Raw genomic sequence first — 26648 nt, forward strand, 5'->3', positions numbered from 1 at the left:
GTGAGCAAAGCAAAGATCTCACTCATCCCGCCGCCTGGTTCCTCGACTGCCCGGTAGAGGCTGGGGCTGGGGTGTGTGGAGGGTGCCTGGTGGTGGTAGTGGGGGTGGCAGTCCTCTTAATATTGGGGGCGCTATGCCCTGCCCCAAAATATTGGGGGAACTGAAGCCTCCTCTGCCTCCTATACCCGGCACCACTGATCTGTCCCAAGATAACCAAACAAATACAGATCCTGGTCAGTGCCCAGAAATTGTCAGTTCCCATCCATGATAGAATAGAATATCCTGGATAGCTTGTTAGAGTGTGGTGCTGTCCCCGTAAGGGACAGCTGCATGTTTCTGCATTGCAGGGAGTTGGACTAAATGATCCTCGAGGTCCCTTCCGACTCTATGATTCTATGAGCTCTATTCTATGAGTTCTGTGTGCCCTATGATGTGCTTCGCACCACCTCTCCGATTCCATCCTACTTAGCCTCCCAAATCAGAGCTGACAGCCTTGAGCTTATTTGGCAGGGCACGTTTCCCCTGCCAGCTTCCAAAGGTTATGAGGAATTGGCTGAACTTGAGCAATTTGGTCTCAGTCCAAGATGCCGGGTTTCAAGCCAGCTCTGTCAGGCTGCTGTCGGTCTGGCAAGGTGAAGTGCCAAACTCCTGGCACCAGTGGAATTTATGGGATGCAGAAGCAGGTGTTTAATGTGTGATACTCGGTGGAGATTAGCTGCCTTTTTTGCAGGGAAGCTGGTGATTAGCATGGAACAGGCAGCAGAAGTGCAAAAGGAGCAAAGCAATACAAAGGGGAGGCATGCAGTTCCTTGTCAATGAAAAGGCTTAGCATTTAGCACAGCATCAGTTCCCTCCGTCCCTAAAATGTGCCGTACAAAATTAGCAGCAATTTGTTGTCCTTGGGACTGGCCACCAGCCTATTTCTGTAGCACGGCTGTCATTTCTCATGGGAACTTGTTGAGTGGTTTTCTGGCCGTACAGCTGCAGAAGTGCTTTTCTGCATATCTATATTTTACACTGGGGTGTACTTGATATCATGGGACTTGGTGAGATTGTGAGGGAGGATTTGGTGAGAAAGAGCCAAAGTGTGTGTGTGTTTGGGGGGGGGGTGTAAATACTGGAAGAATCCCAATGGTCTGGCATGAAAGGGTTAAAGTATCCCGACCAAGAAAGGTCATTTGGTTCAAACAAGGATGCAGCCATCACTAGAATACATACCGGTAATTCCCATTCCTTTTGGCAAAGCGTTTATGCACTTTAAAGGAAATGAACAGCTCAATGTAACTGAAAGCAAAATAAACACACATGGGAATGATAAATGTATTTCGCAGCCAGAAAATGACAATATCCATGAATGTGAATGGTCATCCAGGCTTCCTGTTGAAACTGCAGTGTTCAAACTGAGCAAACATTGAAAAAAACAAAGATTTTCTCCACCAAGCTTCATGCATATTTTAGACTGTTACAATGTGTAACTGTTGTAATGTTTCTTGGTCAAATGGCCGTGTTATTGGGTGTGGGGGGGCTGTTATTAGGTTGCTGTTTTTATTTTGATTATATATATTATGGTTTTTATGTTGATCTTTTCTGTGAACCACCCTGAGACCTCTGGATATAGGGCAGTATATAAATTCAATAAAGGAGGAGGAGGAGGAATAGGTTTTGAAAAGGAGGTTTATTCTGAGGAGTCTCTAATACCCTCTGGTAGAACTGGAAATAAAGGCTACCGTATTTTTCGCTCTATATGACGCACCAGACCACAAGATGCACCTAGTTTTTGGAGGAGGAAAACAAGAAGAAAAAAAATTCTGAATCTCAGAAGCCAGAACAGCAAGAGGGATCGCTGCACAGTGAAAGCAGCAATCCCTCTTGCTGTTCTGGCTTCTGGGATAGTTGTGCAGCCTGCATTCGCTCCATAAGACGCACAGACATTTCCCCTTTTTAGGAGGGGAAAAGTGAGTCTCATAGAGCAAAAAATACGGTAGCTGGTCATGTAATTCCAAGGCAGGTCCTCAAATTGCCAGGTCCTTAACGTTAAGAGAGTGCCAGCAAATTACAATTGCTACCATTATAGTGTTGTCTAAAGCAATATTTTGAATGATGGTCATAGTCTGTAGTTGCACAACAGGAATGTGCAGGAGAAATTCTAAGCCGGGTTCTTGATGCAGTTGTTCCCCCTTCTCCCTACTTTCAAGGTGTAGACAGAGCATACCTCAGCAATAAGAGATCCTAGTATCTAGTATAATCCCTTGTATTTCCAACAAGAAGGATCAGATAGCAAATGATGGCAACTTTTGCCTGAGATCCTGGGAAACTGTTGCCAGTCCAAGCAGGCAGCACTGGTCTGGATGAACAAATAGCCTTGCCTGCTTTAAGGCCACTTCCGGTGTGGGTTTTAGTGGCACACAGCACTTTTCGTATTAGGTCCTAGCAACCTTTAATGTCAACAGCTGCAGACCCTCCAAGTGTACCTATTTTCCAGGGATGTCCCTGATTTAGAGAAGCCTTTTCTGAATTGATCCCAGAATGTCCCACTCTTCTTTAGGATGTCTCTATTTTCATTGGAGAAATGTTGGAGGGTATGGAGTTATCCGACCCCTGAGCCATCTGAAGGCAATCCGGTACAGAGAAGGTTTTTTTAAAAATGTTTAATGTTTTATTATGTTTTTATATGTGTTGGAAACTGTCCAGAGTGGCTGGAGCAACCCAGTAAGATGTGTGGGGTTTAAATGGTAAAATTATCATTATGGGATGGGATGTCCCTATTTTCATTGAAGAAATGTTGGAGGGTATGCAGCTGCCAGTGCCCCTAAGGACTGCCAGAACCCAGTGGCCGTCTTACATTCAGGACTCTGGAACCAGGATGTCCATGCATCCTGCAAGCCATTTCTTAAGAAAAGCCATCTGTTAAGGCCACTTGGGTATAATTAAAAGGCAAACAAATGCAATGTAGTTTGGCAGCGTTGACATTTGCTCTCGGCCTGCCGAGAAAGGACAAAACTATGAGGGAGAAACCCAAGGCAGCAAAGAGCATGTGAAATGACGACCACGTTGATCCCATTGTTAGAGTAATTTGTACAGGGCTAACCTAGGGTTACCAGACATCCCCAGTTCCCGGGGACAGTCCACAGATTTGCAAAGCTGTCCCCAGACAAATTCCATCCCCGGAATGTCCCCAGATTTGCAAATCTGTCCCCAGGAAACAGGGCAGCAGCAGCCTGGAGCCAGCCTGTTAGCGCAGTTGGCTCTGGCTGCCTTCAGAAGCTGCTCACTGCTGTGGCGCCCGCCATTTTTCCCGTACCATGGCAGCGAGCAGCGAGCAGCTCCTGAAGCCAGCCAGAACCAACTGCACTACTAGGCTGGCCCCTCCTGGGCAACGGCCGCCTGCCCGTGACTCCTGAGCCTTTCCTGATCTGTAAAAACAAAGGGGGAAGGAGATCGGGGAAGGCTCGGGAGTCACGGCGCGCAGCGCACCGTTGCCCAGTTTTTAAAAAAACTCTGCACATTTATGTTTCACAGGGTGTGAAAGAAGGGCTTTGGACCTTTATACAATATGCATGTGTGCTTGGGCCCAGGGTCTTTTGCCTCACCATCCCCACTACTGACTACCTGTTGCTACTCAGCTTCAAAATAATAATAATAATAATAATAATAATAATAATAATAATAATAATAACAACAACAACAACAACAACAACAATAATAATAATATTAATAATAATAAAGTGTCCCCGGATTCATTGAAAAAAATCTGGTAACCATAGGCTAACCTGGCTTCTCCAAAGAAACGCCAATAGCAAGCTTTAATTAAAAATAATAGGCCTTCATTAATACAAATTTATGTAAGGTCAGTCTCAAAAAAAATAAGAGAGGTTGCACTATGATGCTGTCAAGCATCATCTTTTATACAACTGCATGTGGTATTACCACTTAACTAATCAAACCATTACAGCAATCCTTCCCAGCACATATACACAGTTACAAGACACTGTTGTCATTCTTAAACCCCTCAGATATCCTTTGGATCTTCTTACTAGCCCACCCCAATCTATCCTTCAGGGTCTTTCTTCATTGTCTTCTAACTACCGGTAATTGCTCTGTTTATTAGTAGTCTGCCAATGTCTGCTTTCAGTTCTCTATGTTGATAATGTTGTATTCTTCTTGACCTAGGACTTAGCTCAGCTACCATACTTTGGCCAATCTCCTAGGGTTTCATTCTCCATACAGTCCATTCCTTTTAGTTGTGGTAGGAACTGTACATGAAAACAGGCTTATGCATATTTCTTCTTGAAAACAGTTGGTTTGTTCTATAAGGAAAGATTTAATAAGGCTCATGCACAGACTGCAAAGCTCTAACTGCGCAAAATGGATTCAGAAATGGAATAAGATGGGGAAATTCTCCTACACATTCACACCAATGCATCATCTAGGGCAGAGAAGATCCAGGGCTAGTTGCAGATAGTTGTTGTTACTGTTTTCTAAGAATTGAAGGGCTTATATGGGGGCATTCAAGCTGGACTGTGACCATGGCGCAGGAGGGTGGGGCTTTAATACTTTGTCCCCATCATGGTCACACTAGGTGACAAACAATCTTTTATCTAGTTTGGCCATCAGAGGAGAATATAAGGGTTTTCACTCCCTACTAATTGCCTGGACAGTCATTGCCTGCCTGCCTATTTGTTTTATTGAGTTTATATCCCACCCTTCCTCCCGAAGGAACCCCAGGCAGCAAGCAGATATACAATTTAAAAGCAATTTAAAAACCAACAGCATTCTAAAGCAGATTAAAACATTCTGCAATTGCAATTAAAAACATCTAAATGTAGTTGCAGTTAAAAAACATTCTGCATGCAATTACAATTAAAAGCATACTTCCATCCTGTGATGTCAGGGTTGCCAGCAACAACATACTTCAGCCACCAAATGCCTGGTTAAAGAGAAATGTTTTCAAATGCCTTCTGAAAGTGAATAATGGTGAAGATAAGTGTGCATTCCACACTGAACCACACCAGATACTCAGATATCTCCTCTCCCTTGGAGATGTGAGAACCTCATCACATAGATAATGTGCATCTATTTCCAGTTGCCCCCCACCCAGCCTGTGGAATGCTCTCCCGAGGAACGCCTGCCTGGCACTGACAACGGGCACTTTTTTGCGCACCATATTAAGATTTTCCACTTTACCCAGGCATTTTATGCAATTCAGTCTGTGGCAGCTGGGCTAGCTCAGTCGGTAGATCATGAGATCTGACCACGTCGGGCAAAAGATCCCTGCATTGCAGGGGGTTGGACTAAAATGGCTGGGGAAACCCAGCCAGATGGGTGGGGTATAAATATTAGTAGTAGTAGCAGCAGCAGTAGTAGTAGTAGTAGTAGTAGTAGTACTAGTAGTAGTAGTAGTATTACCCTTGTGGTCCCTTCCAACTCTACAGTTCTATGATTCTAATCCAGCTTTATGTCACACTGCTCTGAGTTGCTAATTAGTCCTTCCATCCCCATGAAAGTTGAGAGTTTTAAGTATTGGTTTGACTGCATAAATTTTGGATGGTGGTTGTTTTTAACATTTTTGTGTGTTTTAGAACTCAGCCATAAATTTCCCAGAGACACAGCCTTAAAAAGTATAAAGTAACAACTGAGCAATGCGCTCTTAACAATTTTCTCAAGAGTCGGGAAAAGCTTGTCTAAAAAGAAAGGTTAACAGTTTCCTCTTGAAACCCAGCACGGTTGATACTTTCTGAATTCCAGAGGGAAGGTATTTCAGAGAGTAGGAGCCAGAACAGAGAAGACCTGCTCCTGAAATGCATAATAGAACAGTCTGCAGATTGCCATCCATTTGGGGGTTGATGTGAAGACTGAATTAAAAAACCCAGGTCTTCCTCACAGCCAACTCAGCCAATGGTTTATCGGTAAGTTCTTTGTTGTGGGAAACCCTTTTAGAAATGCCAATAGCCATTGTTGATTTCTTTGGATTGATATCCCATCCTAATCAACTCATCTTCTCAAGGCCCACTGCCATTTCATGCAGGCAAATGAAAGTACCGGTACATCTTTGTCTCAAAAGCATACCATCTGAATTAAACAACTCTTTCGTTCATTCTCTTCTGTCCACTCCAACTAAGTTACATAAAATCATTTCACGGCAGCAACACACAGGCCATTCATTTCTTCCTATAATGAAACGATATTACATAACTTGGAAATATGGCTGGAAACAAAAGCCCAATCTTACTGTTACATCTGACAGCTGACTAAAAGAATGGTACAGAACAACATTGAATATGTCATTCTGGCCATGAGAATGGAAACATAAACATGCTAGATAAATATGTACGCTCTGGTACTACCCCATCCTGTACACCAAAAAAACCCCCAAACACTGCATTTTTCATAAAGGAAAACATTGTGGAAACTTAGCATGCCCTTCTTGGCCAAGTTAGTAGCAAAAGACCAGATTCCAACAGATTGATCATGTGAGAAAGTTTCATGTGGTCTGATCCCACGAGAGCTGGACAAATGTAGCCTATCAACCACCCTTCACCTGGTGCCCTTCAGAGGTTTTGGAAGGTGAGCCTCATCAGCCCCAGGCAGCACAACCATGCTGTATGAGGCTGGTGGGAACTGTAGTCCAAAACATCTGGAGGGTACCAGATAGGGGAAGACTAAGATGTACCTTTCTTTTATTTGTGGAAAAATAGAACATGCTAGGGTACCTGTAGTAGCCCTGTTCCACACTGACTTCCTGAGTATCCACCTTAATACCTTTCAGATGTTTGGCACATCTGTCATGGGTGCTTTCATTGAAATTCCTCCATTGCAGGGGGCTGGAGTAGATGACTCTCAGGGCCCCTTCCAACTCCACAATTCTATGATTCTATATAATAAGAAGGCTTCTTGCAGATACCATCTTATCAGGAAGTCCATTCTGCACAATGTAGAGGAATTGGTTCTTTAGTGTGGTGGCACCTGCCCTTTGGAATTCCATCCCAGTGTCTGCTGTCCTTTCAGGATCCACTGAAGAACTTCTTCCAACTAGACTTTTCGGAAGAGATATTTCCCAGTCTGCATCTGCACTGGAGTTTTGTTTTGCTTTGAAGACATAGAAAATGCTCTCTACACAAGTGGAAAGACCCCAACAGCAAAGTTCTGCAAGTGTAAAGTTGTCTGCATGCATAGGGACTTTTTTATATATCTAATGAATGTGTGCGGTTGTTGGTCTCACTTGTGACCTCCATCCCCACTTGCTCCACACATCTGAAAGGGAATCCCTCTGGCTGCTACATGTTGTGCTGACTTAATTCAACATTATCCCTTCTTTCAATGAAAGCAGAGTGGGTGAGTGTGGGTGTGAGTAGTGGGTGTCCCTGTGTGCATTTCCCTCTTGGTTTGTCCTTCCCCTCTGGGGGATCTCAGAGAATTGATAGGACAGAACACACAACCTCCCAGAGACTGGAAGTGTGATGCGCAGTGTTAAGCAAGAGCCACACATGGTCATGGTTTTAAGCAGGAACTCTGAGTGAAAGTGGAAGAAACCAGAATATTTTCAGCACAACAACCAGCTGCTTATTCCTGATAAAAGCATAAATCAACAGCCTAGGCATTTCCTGTGGCCAAAAGAAAAAAATATATAGTGATGCCAAAATTAGTTTTTTATGTGCGGCATTCATTATATGCAGAATTATTATGTTCTTCTAGGGAATTTTGTAGGAATGTGTGGCAGTAGAGCCAGAAGACTGTTGAAAATATTATTATCCCACATCATACATTTAAAGTGCGCACACACACACACACCCCAAATCCTGGAAACTATAGTTTACCTCTGAGCTACAATTCCTAGCATCCTTAACAAGCTACAGGACCCAGGACTCCTCGGGGTACTTTAAATGTGATTTAAATTTATGGTGTGTCTGCAATAAATGGAAGTGCAGCTGAAACTTGAGCATTCAAGCATACTTGAACCTTCCATTTCTTCTCATGGAATCTGGAAAAAAAATCAGCATGCCCGAAAAGAAGATTGAAGTTATAACTGAGAACCATAGCTGCCCCTATCATCACCACATCATCCTAGGCACAATAATTATATCCAATCTGCTTCATTGCCAGACTATTGGACATAACTCTTGCAACCAACAAGTGAAGACTAGCTTCTAAATATGGGTGGGGTGGGGAATACCACTCACTTATTTTAGAATTTCAGAAAATGACTTTGGTTGATACAAACTCTCTGAAGACAGGGAGCATAGCCTTGCTGTGTTTAGAATGTAAACAGAGCAAGAATCTGTCCCCTGAGTTAACAGAGTTTGTTGCAGAAGCCACAGTTATTTTCTAGACTGGAAGTCTAAAGTGAATGGTATTTCCCCCCACATACTAAGGTTGCTTCAAGGAGACTTGTTTGCGGGGAGGTTATACAATGGCCATTATTTATGGAATAGTCATCCTGATTTGTTTGCAGGGGATTACGCAATGTCATGTCAGCCATTTGTTCTCCCACACCCCCCAATATATTTTTCCATCACTTTTCTTACCGCAAAACATCCAACTTTGGGCTGGGGTAGGGGAGTGGGTTTGTTGTGCAAGCGTTTTTCCATATGTGCTTGAATGCCACCCACAAAACAGCAATGATTTGGAAGTGACCTAAATAACTATCCAAGAACTCTGGGTTCTCAACTTCATGGATTACGCTACTGGCACTGTGTTCTAGACAGTGCAATTTTTTCCTCTTTTCTCTGGAATTCAGCTGATTATTTTCCCATTTCTGAATTGCTTCCATCAAATACGAATCCCATGAGATGTGTCCCATTCATCTTGTGCTTGAGCAAGTCCTCCACCGCAGCAGCTTAAGCTGACGACAAACTTCTGAGATGACGGTTTGAGAGAACCCTCAGTTTCCATGTGTGTACTTATCTCTCTTTTGTCCCACAATTGTCTCTAGTCAAACAAGTTTTGTACAAGGTCGCAGGTTTAACTCCCATTAGCTCCAGATGGAGCTGGGCATGGCCCATCTGAAACCCTGGAGAGCCACTGTCAAAGGGACAGTGTGGGGTGAAAAGGCAAGCAGAAGAGGTATCAGTACAAAGAAGAGAAGGGCGGAAAGGCGAGGAACTGGCAAAGGGCAAGAAGATAAAAAGAATACAGGAAAGAAAATACTATGTATGAGTAAACAGACATGGTGGCATCCTGTGATGCAAGGGGACAATTAAACATTTACAGTAAGGTCCCCACAAGGAGGCACTCTGAGAACAAGAGACCACTTGAGGTTCTGAGGACTCCTGGGACTGAAGACAGAGATGGAGCTGACAGAAGAGTTTGGAACTCTTTGCAAAGCAAAGTCTCTGACTTGAGTGTAACCAGGATTGGCCCTATAAGTGCTCCGGGAAAGGCTGGGGTTGCAAAAGCAGTGATAGAAGCTGTTATTTGCTGCCTAGACCTTGTTGATACAACATCTCTTCCGACCAGCCTCCAGCTATAGCTTCCTAGGGACACAGGTGGCGCTATGGTCCAAACCACTGAACCTCTTGGGCTTGCTGATCAGAAGGTTGATGGTTCGAATCCGTTGCTCTGTCCCAGCTTCTATCAACCTAGCAGTTCAAAGCATTCCAGTGCAAGTAGATAAATAGGTACTGCTGCGGTGAGAAGGTAAACAGTGTTTCTGTGCGCTCTGGTTTCCGTCACAGTGTTCCGTTGTGCCAGAAACGGTTTAGTCATTCTGACCACATGACCCACAAAGCTGTCTGTGGACAAACACCTGCTCCCTTGGCCTGAAAGTGAGATGAGTGCCACAACCCCATAGTCGCCTTTGACCGGACTTAACCGTCCAGGGGTCCTTTACCTTATATCTCCTTGTGGAGTAGCCCCCATGCTGCCTCAGCAGACTTGTGATAGAACCTTCTTCTTTCCCTGCTGGACAGCTCCCTGAGCACCAGCTGTGTCTTCTCAGAAGAAGCTAGGAGCTCGCCACCTGACTCTCCTTCCTGCCTGATAGCCCATCTCTGATACAGAACCTCATAGGATAAATGCCTCCACACAACGGCTGTTGAGTGGAGGCATCAATCCTGCATGACACAGGGTGTTTCTTAAGCAGCACCCTGCAGGATACACCTGTTTTGCTGTTGATCCTGGGTGGGGCAGCATCTCCTTCCCCCACCCCTCTCACAACTATGTGTTTAAAAACCCCATATAAAACATTAGCCCTGACACCAAACTAATTTGGGAAGAGATCCTTGATGGAATAGGTAGTCTCCAGATTTTTCTAGGGCATGTTGTCCTGACTGGGCAGCTCAGGGAGCTGTGTGAAGCCCCAGTAGTGATGAACATTAGCTTTCCAAATGTTTTTAGAGTCTAACTCTCATCATTCCTGATCATTGGCTATGGTAGTTGTGGCTGGTGGAAACTGGAATCCAACAATATCTGGAGGACCACAGGCCTGCAGCCCTGGACTGGTCAATCATAGGCTCATAGAATGATAGGGTGGGAATGGACCCCAAAGGGAAGTTGTTCCACTCACACAATGACATAATTAGATACAAGCCCACTGGCGGAAGAAGAGGAGTGCGGGGGGAGCGCATAGCCTCCGGCAGTGCGATCCCCAGGGTGCCATTACGGCTGTCCCCACAGGCGGAGCACCATGCCCCCAGGACACATGCCATGCCCCCGCGGGCGGTGCATCACATCCCCAAGACATGCACCAACCCCGCCCCCGCCTGCTCTCTGCCCCCAGTGCCAGAGCATGAAGCTTCACCACTGTACAAGCCTATATATATTTTCTTAAGAAACTTGACCTGGGATTCTTTCCTAAAACATTTTCAAGGATCTATTACATTCCACAAGCTATCGGACATGGCAAGAAAGCATTTTCTCTAAATAATACTTTCTACTTATTTTAAACCAGTCTCCAGACGGCAAATCTTCCAACCACCTTATCTTTTGACTATTTGCATAGCTAAACTATAAACAGTGAGTAACTTCTCCAAACCAAATATCTCTTCTTCCTTAGTAAATTATGTCTTTCTGTAATGAATTGCTCAGGAAGAAGAAGAAATGGTTAGTGCTGGCTTCCAGGACAGATCCCAGATGCTGGGAGATAAGAAAAACATAAGATTGCATGATGAACAGCCCGAATCCTTTAGATCATTAATCAGGCATATCTTTTGAACTAAACATTACCATGTAGGGATTTTGATGAGGACAAGTGTAAAATGAATGTATAATCAAGTATCACAGTGTTATGCACATCCCAGGCTGCAAGTGTGAAAGATTTTAGGGGTGCCAGTCAGCACATACCGCTGTGTTGGTTTTCTTGGATTGAAGATCTCTGGAGATTGTGGTGTCTTTGTGATATTTACACATATGTGCAGGATAGACAGGCTCACAGCATCAGCACTACAACAGAACATGCTCTCACATTTAGGTTTTATAGGGGAATCTACAAAGCCTTAGCTTTGGATTCAGCACAGAGAGCAAGGCAAGTCTGTGTCTCTTTCCAAATCAGCCCCTTTTCTATTGTTTTCCTATTTATAGGTGGCTTCACCTCCATCCAGAGGAGGAGGGAGTGGTCTACTCCACCTCATCAAAGCAACCACAGCTGGTAATATCTGTAGCATACAATCACCTGTATTTGTTAGGGTTGCCAAATCTTCCTTCCTTCCTTCCTTCCTTCCTTCCTTCCTTCCTTCCTTCCTTCCTTCCTTCCTTCTTTCCTTCCTTCTTAAATTTCTATGCAGCCTTGCATCTGAGGATCACGGGGTGGTTTACAATATAAAAACACAAAAATACATAACATAATAACAAGCAAAACAATACCCTCCCCTCCACACAAAGTTTAAAAAAACCATAGATTGTTTAATTAGCCAAATAATAAAAACCAAGCCCCGTGGAACATCACACCAACCCCAGGCATCACCAGTAATGATCCACTGAATGTGTTCCAACAATGAAAGCACTCAAGAGCCAGAGCTGGCACTCCTGCTAGCTTTTGAAGCTGGGTTAACAGAACAACAGCTTGATGTGCTGAATCAAGCTAGTGAGAGTTCCAAAAGCATCAGAGGAAAGAGCTTTCAGACATGGATCATGCAGAACTCTCCCAGGCATAGTAACAGAGCCTATCTTGTCAATAGGAATGGGGAAGAAATTCAGTTAAGTTTGCATTTAAAGGTTGAACCTTCCAAATTTACCCTTTCCAAAGGATTGAAATGGAGTCTTCAGCTGAAATTCGCACTTCTTTGCAATGTGCTTCTCCAGCCATGTAATGTGTACAAAAATGCATATCTCAGGAGAAAGTGTGCATCTCGGTGCATATATTTGTGAAAATAATATTCCAAAATGCATTATATTGTGGGGAAATTCTTTGCAAACGTGTGTATATTAGGAGAAGGCAAATTGTCTTGGTGACTTTTTTTACATTAAAAAAAATACAACTGACTGACGTGAAAATATTGAAAACTGAGAGGAAGTGGAATTTGCCCATCCCTGCTTATAAAGGACAAAAGCAACAAACAAGGGACAGACTCACTTAGCTTCTTTGTGGGAATTCTCTTCCCACTGAAGGCAGCGCTGCTTGCACAGTTTTTTGCTGAGGTTTTCTACCCCATGATCAGATTTACTGGCACTCTTTCTAAAAACTGTTAGGAAGTTGATGTTAAAACTGATTTTTTCTTCTTCTAAATTTGCTTGGCCCTGTTTTGCCAGTTTGTGTGAGAGAGTGTGTATGTGTGTGATTTTTTTATTTCACACACACACATGCATATACCGTAGGTATACTGTATGCCCCTGTGGCATTGAGTAACATTTTAAATAAAGAAACAATTAACTCATAGCCTCATCACAGTCTAATCATGGGACAGAGGTCATGTTTTCACCTGTTCTCAAGTAAATGTAGCTATCCACACCCTTTACTGACTGACCCTTACTTCTTGCCTTTTTTTACAAGAAGTAAGGGTCTTCTTGGGGGTGGGGGCAGCTTTTTAATTCAAAGTACATAGGGTAGGCTCGTTCAGCACAACATTTTTGCTGATTCGTTGTTCAGTCACAGGGAGCTAATGATGGAAGTTAATTGCTTATATAGGTGGCACCTTGAAAACTAATATTTGTTAATCGTTGTGGTTCCACAAGACTCTGATGTTTTGAGTGGCAACAAATGAACACTAGAAATAGGGTCACATCCAAAGCTGCCGTTCTACCACTGCAGCAGATGTCCACTTGTGCAATGAAATGTTCCTTTCTCCTCCTCCTCCTCCCCCCCCCGTAGTCCCCACCCCATAACACTGGAAACAGTCCACTGTTGGTCTGTGTATGCTTCTGTATTCATGTGCACACATGGCAAAGATTAAGGAGGTGCCTTTTCTTACCTGCAGAATGCAAGCTGCCTTCTCCATGCAAGATGATGATTTGGGGATAAGAGATAACACGTAGGCTGATATCTTCCAAAAATCCAGTGTGGAAAATGCTGGACAGTTTGCAAAGGCGGCTCCAGGTGGGCCTAAGAGAGGTCATTTGAAAGTCCCCTTTCTTTCCAGTTGCCTCTGTCAAACTTTGCTGCTTTGTTTTAGAGGGTCAGCATTTCAGAGCTGGAAGAGTAAGGTGGCAATTAGCCAACCTGCAACTGTGCTCCCCCTCCATGAGGGAGGCAATTCATATAACAAAGGCGGTTGTTGAAAAGCATAGAACCTGCATGTTTCATGACTACACCTTGCTGAACAATCCGGCTTCTTGTGCCACTTCTCTCTCAGACAGGAATGCCTTTTTTTGTAATCAGCAGACACTCAGGAGTTGGTTAAGCCTTTAATTTTGGGGAGGGGGGAATCACAGCATCTGGGGGCTGCATTTGCTGCTGGCAAAGGAAAAAGAGTGTGTTCAACGGAAGAAGCTGGAAGGATGGAAGACAGCAGTGCCATCCCAGCAATGTGAACATCATGTTTCATGCATGGCACAGACTGTTGGTTACCGTCTAACTCTGAGGAAGTGGCTAATTTTTTCACTTTACGTCAGTCGATATGTATCTTAATATTTCCTCTGAGCCCGCAAACATTAACAGCAAAGGAAATAACAAACTGTTGTATCTGAATTGATAGGGCTCAAGTGTGTGCAGCAGCTGTGAAAAGAAAAGCAGGGAAAGCAAGTTAGAAATCACTAGGCAATGGATTGTCTGTAATAGCTTTCATATTGGCGGTGAGGAACCTTTCTCAGCAAAAGAGCCACATTACCCAATGGGCAACCCTTTGAGGGCCACATACCCAGGGGTGAGCAAGGAAAGAGGCAAAGGTAGGTAGAGCAGCAGAAATTACTCCTACCTTTGTACAGTAGGTTATATTCTCGCTGTGCAAAAGGCAAAGATTTCTATGCATACCTTTTTACATCCAGGCAAGCAAAAGGATTGCAGGTCAAGCTTTCTCCCATCCTGCAGTTTGCAACAACTGCAGGCACAGCACACAGCCATCATGACCAGTAGCCCTTGCTAACCTTTACCTCTGTGAATTTGTCTAACCCTCTTTTAAAGACACCCAAGTTATTGGCTATCACCACACCCTAATTAAGATCTGCATGAAGAAATACTTTATTTGGTCTGTCCTGAATCCTCCAACATTCAGCTTCATTGCATGTCCACTAGTTCTAGTGCTATCAGAGAGAAAGAGAGAGAGAAACTTCCCTCTAGGCACACCATGCTTAGGCACCAACTCTATGGGGCCCAGACCCCTTCACCTCCCAAAAAATAATTTGGGAATGCTCTCCCAAAATTGACTGTGCCAAGCTGCCCTGGCCTTCTTCTCCACTGCTGCTTGAAAGCTCAGGTAAGGTGCCCAATTACCCACCCACCCCCATCTCTCCCAGGGCACACTTCCTCCTCTCTTCCCCTCCGGCTGCCATGACCCAGACCTGGCACCTGCAACCTCCCATCCCGCCATGGAGGTGACTTGGCTTCTGCTGCCTGCTGACTCCTGGCATGGAATTTGTCTTTGTCTTTGTCTTTTAAAATAAATTTATTTATTTGGTTTTTCATATTAAAATTTTACAGTCACATATCCAACATGCAACACAGAAACAAGATTCCATAGAATCTCCTGGACTTCCCCCCTCCCCTTTGCAGGTCCTATTGTTAATCATTTCCTCCTGCGTCTTTTATAATAATCCAATTCTTTTACCTTTCCACTGTGCCCAAAATTCACCGTTAAACTACAAGTGTTATTCCAATCCTATTAACCATTTTAACTGTTTACAATGGTTTTTAAGATAAATTATTTTTAAAATTCCCAATCCTTATTAAAATTTTGGTCTTCCTGATTTCTGATTCTTCCAGTTATTTTAGCCATTTCAGCATACTCCACTAATTGGATCTGCCATTCTTCTCTAGTCGGGACTTTATCTTCTTTCCATCTCTGTCTTTTTCATAGCTGCCGCACACCTCTTCATTATGCTGTCCATTCTGACCTCAATGTCTCATTCCTCCCTGTTGTTTCATACCCTGCAATTCTGTATGTGAAATTGAGATTATTTGACCCATCTTCCATCACTTGTTTACAGTGAATTGCGTTTGCCATTTTACAGCCCATTAACTCAGTACAGCGAGGTCCTTTTGGAGCTCCACATTTTTTTATTTTTTTTAACTTCCCTCCCCCTCAGTCTGTTGATCCTTCTTGCCTCAGGGCATGGACATCGATTGTACAGTTTAATGAGCTATTTATTGATAGGATTACCTCAAGTACCTTTGAGAGATGCTCAGAGAAGCATTCTTTTAAAATTTATTTTCCTATGTCGCACCATTAAAAATTATTACCTTACACACACACCCCATGTATATCCATTTGCAATTAAGTAATAATGAGCTATACAGGTAGGAAGACAGGATAAAAAACATAGACATTAATAGCTGCCTTTATCAGAGTTCAAGGGAATGCATATTTCAGCACATCAGATCAGACAAATGCCATTCGTATAATGGTCTGAGTTCCGAAACACTGTTAAGTTTGAGGTTTTAATATCATTAGCACTTGCATGAAACCTAACCAGCTCGGGTGGTTGGCAAATGAGCAAACATAGCAGGAGCTTACATTGAAGGTCAAACGCAGCAGAGCTCGCATTAAAGGTCGACTGCTGCAAAAGTCTCCACTGTCCCAGCTGGTCATCCTATCTCAGAAAGTACTAGAAATCAAAGAGGTGGACAAGACAGGGGAAGGGACAACCAAAATGAGAATGGAGCACATTTTCCACAAGGAAAGGCAGTTGGGGCTTTTTAGATTTAGATTAATAGATCATCTAATGAATGGCAACATAGCAGATTCAGGAAGGACAAAGGAAAGGTTTTTTGTGTGTTTTTTGCACAACATGTAATTAACTTCTGTGCCAGCTATTAAACGCCTGCTGAAATATTTTCTCTGCCGCCAGGCTTTTGCAAGGAGTACATCCCCCACAATGGGTTCCTGATCCTTTTAAAAAACTTTTTTGTTCTTAACTTATTAAAAAAACTTTTTATGCTTTTATTGTATGGTTTCTTCTTATTTTTACTGTTGTAAACCACTTTGACATATTTTGTGATATGGCGGTGTATAAGTATTTTTTTTAAAAAAATTATACATTAGATGGATTATTCTCACTATCGCAGGATGCAGCAATGGCTTCTGGTTTAGATAACTTTAAGAAAGCGCTAACCAAATCAATGTAGGATGGGTCTGTCAAGAATGGTTGACCACAATAGCTAAAGAGAAGCTCCAGATCTAGAGGCAGCATACCCTTTTAGATCAGAGATAAGGAAGAACGGAGAGACCTTGTTTATCTTGGGCATTTCTAGGCGATTGCAGTCAGTTAGGATATGGGCTTTGACTCTGTGAAGAGAAGCCTTCACCACGGGAACAAGGAAGCAGAAACTGCTTATCTAGCAGAGACAAGATTCAGCAAAATCTTGGTTGGATACATATGGTTGGATATACCGTATTTTTCTGTCTATAAGATGCCCCCATGTATAAGACACCCCCTATTTTCGGGGACTCAGATTTAAGAAAATGGGGGGAGATGTATCCGTGTATAAGATGCCCCCTAATTTTTGACATTATTTTTTAAGGGGGGGGGACTAGTCTTATACACGGAAAAATGTGGCATGTGTAAAGTGCTGTGTTTTACGAGCATTTACTGTGAACACATTTCTGTCTTTTTTTAAAAAAAAACAACTAATAAATGGGACCACAAGAAGAAATCTTTTGGTATTTAGCTGTGAAAAACAACTAACCATTTGTGAGAGAATCACAGAATCATAGAGTTGGAAAGCAGCCAAGGGTCATCTAACCCAACTCCCTGCAATGCAGGAAGCTAAAGCATCCACGGCAGACCTCTTAAAAACCTCCAAGGAAGGAGAGTCCACCACCTCTCATAGGAGTCTGTTCCACTGCCAAACACCTCTTACTGTCAGAAAGTTTTTCTGAATGTTTAGTCAGAATCTCCTTTCTTGTAACTTGAAGCCATTGGTTCAAGTCCTACCCTCCAGAGCAGGAGAAAACAAGCTTGCTCCATCCTCCATGTGACAGCCCTTGAGACATTTGAAGATGGCTATCATATCTCCATCCTTCATGGATCACTACCTTATGGTTTCCCCAGTAGTGATGTATGGAAGTGAGAGCTGGGCCATAAAGAAGGCTGATCGCCAAAGAATTGATGCTTTTGAATTATGGTGCTGGAGGAGACTCTTGAGAGTCCCATGGACTGCAAGAAGATCAAACCTCTCCATTCTTAAGGAAATCAGCCCTGAGTGCTCACTGGAAGGACAGATCCTGAAGTTGAGGCTCCAATACTTTGGCCACCTCATGAGAAGAGAAGACTCCCTGGAAAAGACCCTGATGTTGGGAAAGATGGAGGGCACAAGGAGAAGGAGACGACAGAGGACGAGATGGCTGGACAGTGTTCTTGAAGCTACTAACATGAATTTGAGCAAACTGTGGGAGGCAGTGGAAGACAGGAGTGCCTGGCATGCTCTGGTCCATGGGGTCACGAAGAGTCAGACACGACTAAATGACTAAACAACAACAATCATATCTCCTCTCAATCTCCTCTTTTCCAGGCTAAACATATGCAGCTCCTTCACCCTCATAAGGCTTAGTTTCCAGACCCTTGATCGTCTTGGTTGCCCTCCTTTGCACAAGTTCCAGAGAGAGTGGAGATTAAATTTAGATTAGATGTCTTATCAGAGCTTGACAAATACGCATCTGACCCAGTTAATAGTGACAATGTATGAAGATGATAAAACAGCTCTGTACTTTCTGATACTCTTATTTGATGTTGACAGGAGAATGGTATCTTATATTTCATTTCATTGCTTTTTCTTTTTTTAAGCAGGGAGTTTCATTGTCACTATTGTTTGCACATGAACCCTAAAAATACCAGGCGGGGAAATGTTTCACATGCATGGTGGTTCTGTATTAAAGTTTTATGGCATAGCAATAAAAGAGAGGAAAAAGGAAATGCTTCCTGTTTCAGTATACTGGCCTTGGCTTCATTTAGGGTAAAGATCTGTGCATTCTGAGAAATATAGCAGGATCAGCAAAGAAAAACAATGTTGTCATAATGGCATTTCTCTTAGCACAAAGATCCCTGCTTCCTCACATTGTCAGGGAGCACGACTGGTGATGTGTAATGAAAGGGCAATTAGGTTCGACAGGCAGGCAGTCCGGGCTGGTAGCAACAGTAAGTCTTTATTACGGGAATGTCTTAATGCAACTCTGGGTGCTGTTCCCCTCAGATTGAGAGACATTTCTACTCAAAGGCCAAGCAGATGTGCTCATTTGCTGATATGTGTTGAGGGTTGCACATGCTTTTTTGTATGTTTATTCTGTTTCTGTAGTACAGTGGTACCTCGGGTTACAGACACTTCAGGTTACATACACTTCAGGTTACAGACTCCACTAACCCAGAAATAGTACCTCGGGTTAAGAACTTTGCTTCAGGATGAAAAAAGAAATTGCACGGCAGCAGCAGGAGCCCCATTAGCTAAAGTGGTACCTTAGGTTAAGAACAGTTTCAGGTTAAGAACGGACCTCTGGAATGAATTAAGTTCTTAACCTGAGGTACCACTGTACAAACAAATGGGGGAGAAATTTTGTAATCATTGTTACTATGGACCAAATTTTCTCAATCTATTCAGATATAGTAGGAGAAATGCTTCCCGCCCGCGCGCCCCCCCCCCAATTGTAGCTATTATATTCTTTGCAGCAGCTATTAGATTAAACACTATTTCTTCAGCATTTCCTGGAATAACATGTTTTAGAAAACCAAGCAGTATGGAACTGCTATTTTAGGATATCCTATACTCTCCATTACTTTTCTTGCAGCTGCCCAGAACATTGTCATGAAGCTAAATCAGTACGACAGAAGGAACGGAGCAGGAAGTGATGTTCCTAGCACTCACTCTGATATTTTTGGGTAGGGCTAGAAACAGTGGATGTTGGTCTATTGGGATAAATGAGACTCTGTTCTTCTGACCTCATTCTGCCCTCAGCCAGCCCCAACACCTCCTGAGCAACATGTTTTTCTTGCCTCCCAAGTCTTAACTTCACTGCAACAGGTCTAGTTTTTGAGTGACCTCACATTTTTTCTGAATGCTTGGTAGTTTTACACACACACAGTGTGAGAGAGCAGCAACAACAACAGCAGTTTTCAACCCACAAAACTCATACTTTGTTACCTTACATTGAATTGTGGGTTTAAATAACTGACTTTTAAAATGTAATTCTTTTTGGTTGTGATCCAAAACATCTGGGAAGGCTGCTTTCGACAGGGGGGTGAACTGGGTGGTCTCCCCCAACTACACGCAGAATGCCAGGCTCTGCAGAAAGCGGCTTTTGTGTTGCTGCAGGTCACAACTTCAGGCATGCTTTGCTGCCTGTGTGCACTGCACCCTGGGGCATAGTGTGCTCTTGCTCTCTGTGATGATTGGAGGCTTTGCTAGGCTATAATGCAGCTTGTGGTCATTCTAATCTGGCCCACTGTTTCTCTGACTCAAACTACAATCAGACAACCCGCTAGCTGTTTCAATATGTTTGGGGAGGTGGGAGGGGAGAGGAAAGGGGAGGGAGCTACCGCACACTGTAACAACCCTGGAGCATTGGCTTCTGTGCTCTTAGAAATTCAGCGGCAGGCTAACGGAGAGACAAAACTTAAGAGCAGAGGAGAGATACTCCAGCTGATCGCCATCTCTTGCCTCTTCTTTGCTCACTTCTCCTTGCAGGTAACGCTATGATTCTTTCTCTTCCTGGATACTGCCTTCCTTGTGACTTTTTATTTATCAGTGGGGAACAAGAAAAATAAGAACCCATTTCTTTGACATCTTGTGTGTGCCCTGTCACCATGGGAGCGCACTGGATGTGTGTTTGTGTATGTATTGCTGCAGACCCTTCTCTTAACTATAATGGGGCTACATCTCACCTGTGCTCTTGACAATGCAGTTGTCAGAGTATGTAAGAGGAAAAAGTTGCAGAGGGGACTGTCTTCCTCAGAAGCTAGCTGCACAAATGGAAAGAGTGGAGGGGCAGGCTCACACCTGCCAATTTATTTTGATTATAAAATAAGCAGTGCATGCATTGCTTTGAAAGCCTCTTTCTCCAGGGTTTATGTTTCCTTGTGGATTTTGTGATGGATTTTATTTGTAGTAATACTGTCTGCCTTCGTTTCACGGGAATTGCCTTCTATTCAGCATAAGCAGGGGTGCCTCAGCTGTTGAACACATAGTTTCTGTTTATCTTTGTTCAGTAATGCATGTGTATTTCACTGGACACTGTGTTTCAGGTACACTGGGGAAAACACAACAAAATTACTTTTAAAAAAGAAAAAGAAAGAAAGCATCTTTCTCACACAGTCAAGGTTGCTTTGAGAAACACTCATCCACTGATATTCTTCAGAAGGGTTTCTGTGGTACATCTGCAGGTGTGTGTGGCAATTTCATAGTGCTCTGATTTCTAAGAGGCGCAATGGAAACTACCATAGGATCTTGTGGTGGGATTTTAGTAAGCACTTGTGCTGACTTCTAGGAATTGATGCACTCTGAGGCCATGCAGCCATGCAGGTTAGGAAAATTGGCTGCTATTGTTTACTTTAACCACAAGAACAGCACTCTTCCCAACACGGCATGACTTGTCCACTTGGCTGAATCTGCACCTTCCAGAACCACTATTCTGAAGCAGCAGGAAGGGAAAGGGAAAATTAGAAAGTGCCTTGAAAGCAAGAGATAGTGTAATATGGGGCAGTCCAGCAGAAATGTGTGGCAACCTTATAACCATAGAACCCATGTTTATTGCAAACAACAGTCAACATTTTGGAACTGATTCGCTGCACACAAACGAAGCATTTGTAAGTTTTCCTCTAGAACCATAAGGACCTTTTCTTAATGTACACTAGAATTTTTTGTTAATGTACACTATCTTGTTCTGAATATCTCCATATACTGGTAAGTCTTAACAGTTGAGGGGGGCTGGAAGGTGTGAGCAGATCAACACCAAATTAAGGAAGGGATAGCTTTGTTAAGATGGGAACAAAATTAACGAAATATGTTATGCTCAGTCTTTTTAATCAGGGGCCATTATAGTTCCAGTTACATGATAATGGACCCTTGAGCATGCTCTTCATAAAATGCTGGTTTATTTCCTTCTCATTTTGCGCTTCCCTGCTGTTCCTATAGCAAGAGAAAAAATATTAAGCACCCCCACTCACTTTCTCTAATGTTTCATGCTCTAATTCCATATGGAACCCAAGGTGCCATGGTGGAAGCTATTTATTCTGGGATAATGATGATTGAGGGAAAGGCAAATGTGATGCTCCAGACATCATGGGCTGGGTGTGAAGGATGTGTGCTGGTAAACAGTGATGTCTAAACCACAATGAAAATATATTTCAGCTGAGAGTGCTGAGCTGTGGCTGCCCAGTGCAATTTACTTGCAGTTCCTGTTGACTGCCCCAATGTGGAAGCATGCTGATTCACAAAGCTACCTGTTTGGAAGTTGAAGAAAGGAGCGGTAGGAAGGAGGGAGGGAGGGAAAGAAGGGAGGGAAGAAGGGTAGGAAGGAGGGAAAATCCAATGCTCAATAGATATTGGCAATGATCAAGCTATAGAGAAAGACAAATAAGCCAAAGGACCCCATCCAACACTGCATTTTTTTTAAAAAAAACTAACTGTGTTTTTATGAGCTTTATAAACTATCCTGGATTTTGAATTAAAGGGTGATATAAAAATGTTTCCAATAAAAAGGTTGCAATGGTGGAACATATTAAATCCACAGCTACAGGTGTTTTCTGAAAAGGTCCATATGAGTCCAAAGCAAACCAACACTTAGAGCATGGGTAGGCAAACTAAGGTCCGCAGGCCGGATCTGGCCCAATCACCTTCTAAATCCAGCCCGCTGACGGTCCAGAAATCAGTGTGTTTTTACATGAGTAGAATGTGTCCTTTTATTTAAAATGCATCTCTGGGTTATTTGTGGGGCATAGGAATTCGTTCATTTTTATTTTCAAAATATAGTCTGGGCCCCCACAAGGTCTGAGGGACAGTGGAGCGGCCCCCTGCTGAAAAGGTTTGCTGACCCCTGTTGTAGAGAGAAGGTCAAAGCAGTTACTCTTCAGATGTCAAGTACATCAGGAGTGCAATGCTCTTATATCCATTAGCAACCAAGAACCATGGAAACTTAGCAGGGTCTCCATTTTTAACTGTGTCTGTGCATAAAATCCTTTGTGGGTCAGCTGGATATTGCCCACTCCATTTACAAAATGGTGCATTAATGAGCTCACATACATGGGTATCTATGTATGTCACCTACAGACACATAATTTGCAAGCTCATTTCCCTAGAGCCATGTTGCGTCCCAGGGATGTTGCCCTCTGCGCTGATATCGAGGGAGAAATCAGCACTAGGGCACAGCCTCCATTCTAAGGTGAGAAGCACAAGTTTAATAGAAATAGTTAATAGATGTGGAAAGTGCATACAGCTAAAATAATACAGGCATTGCAGATAAGGCACAGCCTACACCAACAGCAATTTGACATATTCTACAGGGTGTGGAGAGATGAATGGTTGCCTGCTTGGGAACTGCACCATGCAGGGGTCAGAGGAACCTATGAAGGCTTGCCTAACTTTGGTTTCCCATCAGAGTCTTTTCTCTGGATGTTTGTGGAAGACAAGGGCAGTGGCATAGTGGTGGGGTGGGGGGGGTGTGCAAAAAATTCAAGGACAAGGGATGCTTCCTCACCTCCAAGCATGTTTACATTGACGACCCAACCTACAACCCTTGTTTGCCTAAAATGGCTGTGTCCAAGGAAAACAACCCAGACGCAAGAGCTGTGAGGGAAGGTGAGTTGCGGGTACCCTCTTTGGGGGCTGCGCCCCTCCCAGGCTGCTCCTACCTGCAGCTGCCAGCCAGGGCTGCACAGCTGCCCTTTATGCGCTCCTCCCAGGTCTTGCTGCTGCTGCTTCGGGAGTCCAGAGGCTGCCAGGCTGAGCCAGCTCAGGTCTTGTTGGCTCAGTTGGCACATGGCATAGTGTGTGTGTGTGTGTGTGTGTGTGTGTGTGTGTGTGTGTGTGTTTCTTCAGTTCTTTCATGACTTAACATTGTTGAATAAGATGTGCAGCTTTTTAAAAACAGAAAGGCAATTTTAAATGTGGGGAATCAGCTATGAAGGAAACCTGATTGCGGCAGAGGGGGTGCAATACTTGCCTTGCCCTGGGTGCAAGCAGGCCTGCTATGCCTCTGGACAAGAGTCCGGTTGTTATCAGCGAACCAGAGGGACTGATCTCCAAGAATTTGTACCAAACGACTCCAAGGATCCTTAATTCTAACAGGGCTTGGGGGTTGCTACAAACACCTGAGAGAGACTCCTACTCCTTCTACCTTCTTTGGAATGGGTAATCATGTATCTCTGTCCTCTCATTTTCCTAATGTTGCTCTCCTCAAAGTAGAGTTTATCTCTGTTACGGTCTGCCAGGTCCCTACTGCCTTTCCAAGTGATCTGGACTACAACTCCCATCAGCCCCAGCCAGCATGACCAATGACCAATGTTGATAGGAAATGTAGTCCCAAATCCCCAGGGGTTACAGAGCTGAGGAATACAGATGTCTGTTGGAAAGTTTGGTTTTCTTTGGCTGCGAATGTCATAAAAGATGCTGTGGTTGACTAGGCCAGCATGGGCATGGACACATTGCTACTGGGAAAGGTCTGCTTTAGGAAACTGGAGGGTGCTGGTTGAGTCGAGGTACTGCATTTTCAGACCCTCCAAGTGTCCCTGTTTTCCAAGGACAATTCTGGATCTACAGAAGCCATCTTGTTTTCTGATTTGATTGCAGAATGTCCTACTTTTCCTTAGGACATCCCTATTTTCATCTGATAAATGTAGAAGGGTATGGAGTTATGCAACCCACAAGCCAAGGAGATAAGTAACTATACAACCTTTAGAAGACATCTGAAGGCAGCCCTGTATAGGGAAGTTTTTTAATATTTAATGTTTAATGTTTTGTTATTTTTTTTATATATGTCCAAAGCTGTCCAGAGTGGCTGGGGCAACCCTGTCAGATGGTGTTTTCTTTTACAAATAATAAAATTATTATTATTATTATTATTATTATTATTATTATTATTATTATTATTTATAACGTCCCTATTTTCATTGGAGAAATGTTGGAGGGTATGCATTTTAAGCCCCATGGGTTAAGAAGAGATTATATCAAGAAGTTTTAGCCTCATCTTTGCACACACAGTTTCCTGTCTGGCAGTTGTAACTTGTTTCTTCACTGTCACCACTGTGATGTCAACACCTCTGTGTGGGTGTAAACAGAAGCCTTATTGCACCTCACACACACCTCAGCCACTTAGAAGTAAGAGTAAGTTCTCATTCTCTCGGGAGCAAAACAAGGCACAAGACGGATTCATTTTGCTAAGGTGTTACCTCAACTTGTTTTGATATCTGACAGCGGAAGGCAAGTCATTTTGAAAATATACCACTGCCCTCTTTAAGAGCACATTCACAGTTAGAATTGTAACCATGTCAACATGTGAAGTACGTGGGACAAATTCCATGCCCGTTACATCGACATTGTTAACCTCCCTGAGAAACTTGGTTAATATGGGGATCTAAAAATAACCTAAGTAAATAAATACAATGTTATATTCAGCAACCATGTAACAAGATGGCAGTCCGATGAAAGACTGCCATGTGCAGAATATGGCAGAAGTATTTTTGCAAGTCAGTTATATGATGCATAGTTAGGGCTAATTCATACAACTGTTATTGCATTTCAGGAATATAGATTAAATGCATCCGACTTAACTTGAGGCTATGGAGAAGCAGCCTGCAGCTCAGCCTGTGTTTTGCTTGCAAAGATTCCAACGCTAGATTAACAATGAACTGGTAAACGTTGCTTAAGATGCAAAATGTAGGAAAAACAGCACACAATTGCTGTACCAAGATCCCAGTACATCCTGGTTCAAAATTTCTGCCTCATTAGAATGGTGGGCTTGCGTTAACTTTTACTATATATGCAGGTCAACTCCTCACTGGATTTGAATCGTACTTTGCATCCTGACAACCTGACCTATGAATTCCTTTAAAAACTTTATCTCTACTCATGGCGGGATCTAAGAAGGCAATTATGCACAGCTGGCATACAAATGTTCTCTGTGCTATGGAAACATTGGCTCAGTTTTCATGTAATGCTCATGCAAATCACAACTTAGTATGACTCCTTAAATCTGTAGGATCCTAAAGAAGAGTTTGTTTGTTTGTTTGTTTGTTTGTTTGTTTGTTTGTTTGTTTGTTTTTATATACCCCGCTCATCTGGCTGGGTTTCCCCAGCCAATCATGGCTTCCAACAGAACACTAAAAACAGAATAAAACTTCAAACGTTAAAAACTTCCCTAAACAGGGCTGCCTTGAGATGTCTTCTAAAAGTCCGATAGTTGTTTATTTCTTTGACAACTGATGGGAGGGTGTTCCACAGGGAGGGCGCCACTACCGAGAAGGCCGTCTGCCTGGTTCCCTGTAACTTCACTTCTAGTAGTGAAGGAACCGCCAGAAGGCCCTCGGCGCTGGACCTCACTGTCCAGGCAGAACAATTGGGGTGGAGATGCTCCTTCAGGTATACTGGGCTTTAAAGGTCAGTACCAACACTTTGAATTGTGCCTGGAAACGTACTGGGAGCCAATGTAGGTCTAAATGTAGATTACAGCTGTTTGGTTATGCCATGGTTTGGCTGAGCATGTAGTCCAAACTCAGACTCATTGCTTTTCTCCGCCATACAAACCATGAGCAAAGAACAAACCTTTCTTTGTTTGAAGTAAAGTAAACCACAAGCCCAGGTTCAATTAACACACAAATCCAAACCACATTTTACCTCACTTCAGAACAGCAGCAGCAGGACCAGAGAAGGAGCAAACAGGCTGTGATCTCCTCTCTGGGAACCTGCACACTTAAGCCATGGTTTGTCTTAGCGTTAGTGTGAACCGGATCTTTGTCTAGGATGTGCAATATTGGCCAGCAGCAGGCAAAACAGTAGTGAGTGCTCTTACTCAAATATCGCCTTCTCTCCCCCTCCCCGCCACCGTGTTTGCTTATGGATGAAGATGACACAACAGATAAATAAAGGCTTGATTCTTTCTACTATGGATGGTTAAACTCAGATTAAATACGTATGACTTATGCAC

The 26648-nt window shown here is 43.3% G+C and overlaps 1 protein-coding gene and 1 long non-coding RNA gene across 5 annotated transcripts in view; both read left to right on the forward strand.

The window, feature by feature from the left end:
• The window catches only part of LOC309527102, a 346237-nt gene that overhangs the window by 57999 nt on the left and 261590 nt on the right, over positions 1-26648 (forward strand). The gene's annotated exons all lie outside the window — the stretch shown is intronic.
• The window catches only part of HRH2 (histamine receptor H2), a 32772-nt gene continuing 26208 nt past the window's right edge, over positions 20085-26648 (forward strand). For all 4 annotated transcript variants that reach the window (XM_082214453.1, XM_082214456.1, XM_082214455.1 and 1 more), the window contains exon 1: positions 20085-20197. The gene's annotated coding sequence lies outside the window, so the exon portion shown is untranslated. The remainder of the gene's footprint in view (positions 20198-26648) is intronic.

The sequence above is a fragment of the Podarcis vaucheri genome (genome assembly GCF_965113315.1).
Source record: "Podarcis vaucheri genome assembly, chromosome: 2".
NCBI classification, from domain to species: Eukaryota; Metazoa; Chordata; class Lepidosauria; order Squamata; family Lacertidae; genus Podarcis; species Podarcis vaucheri.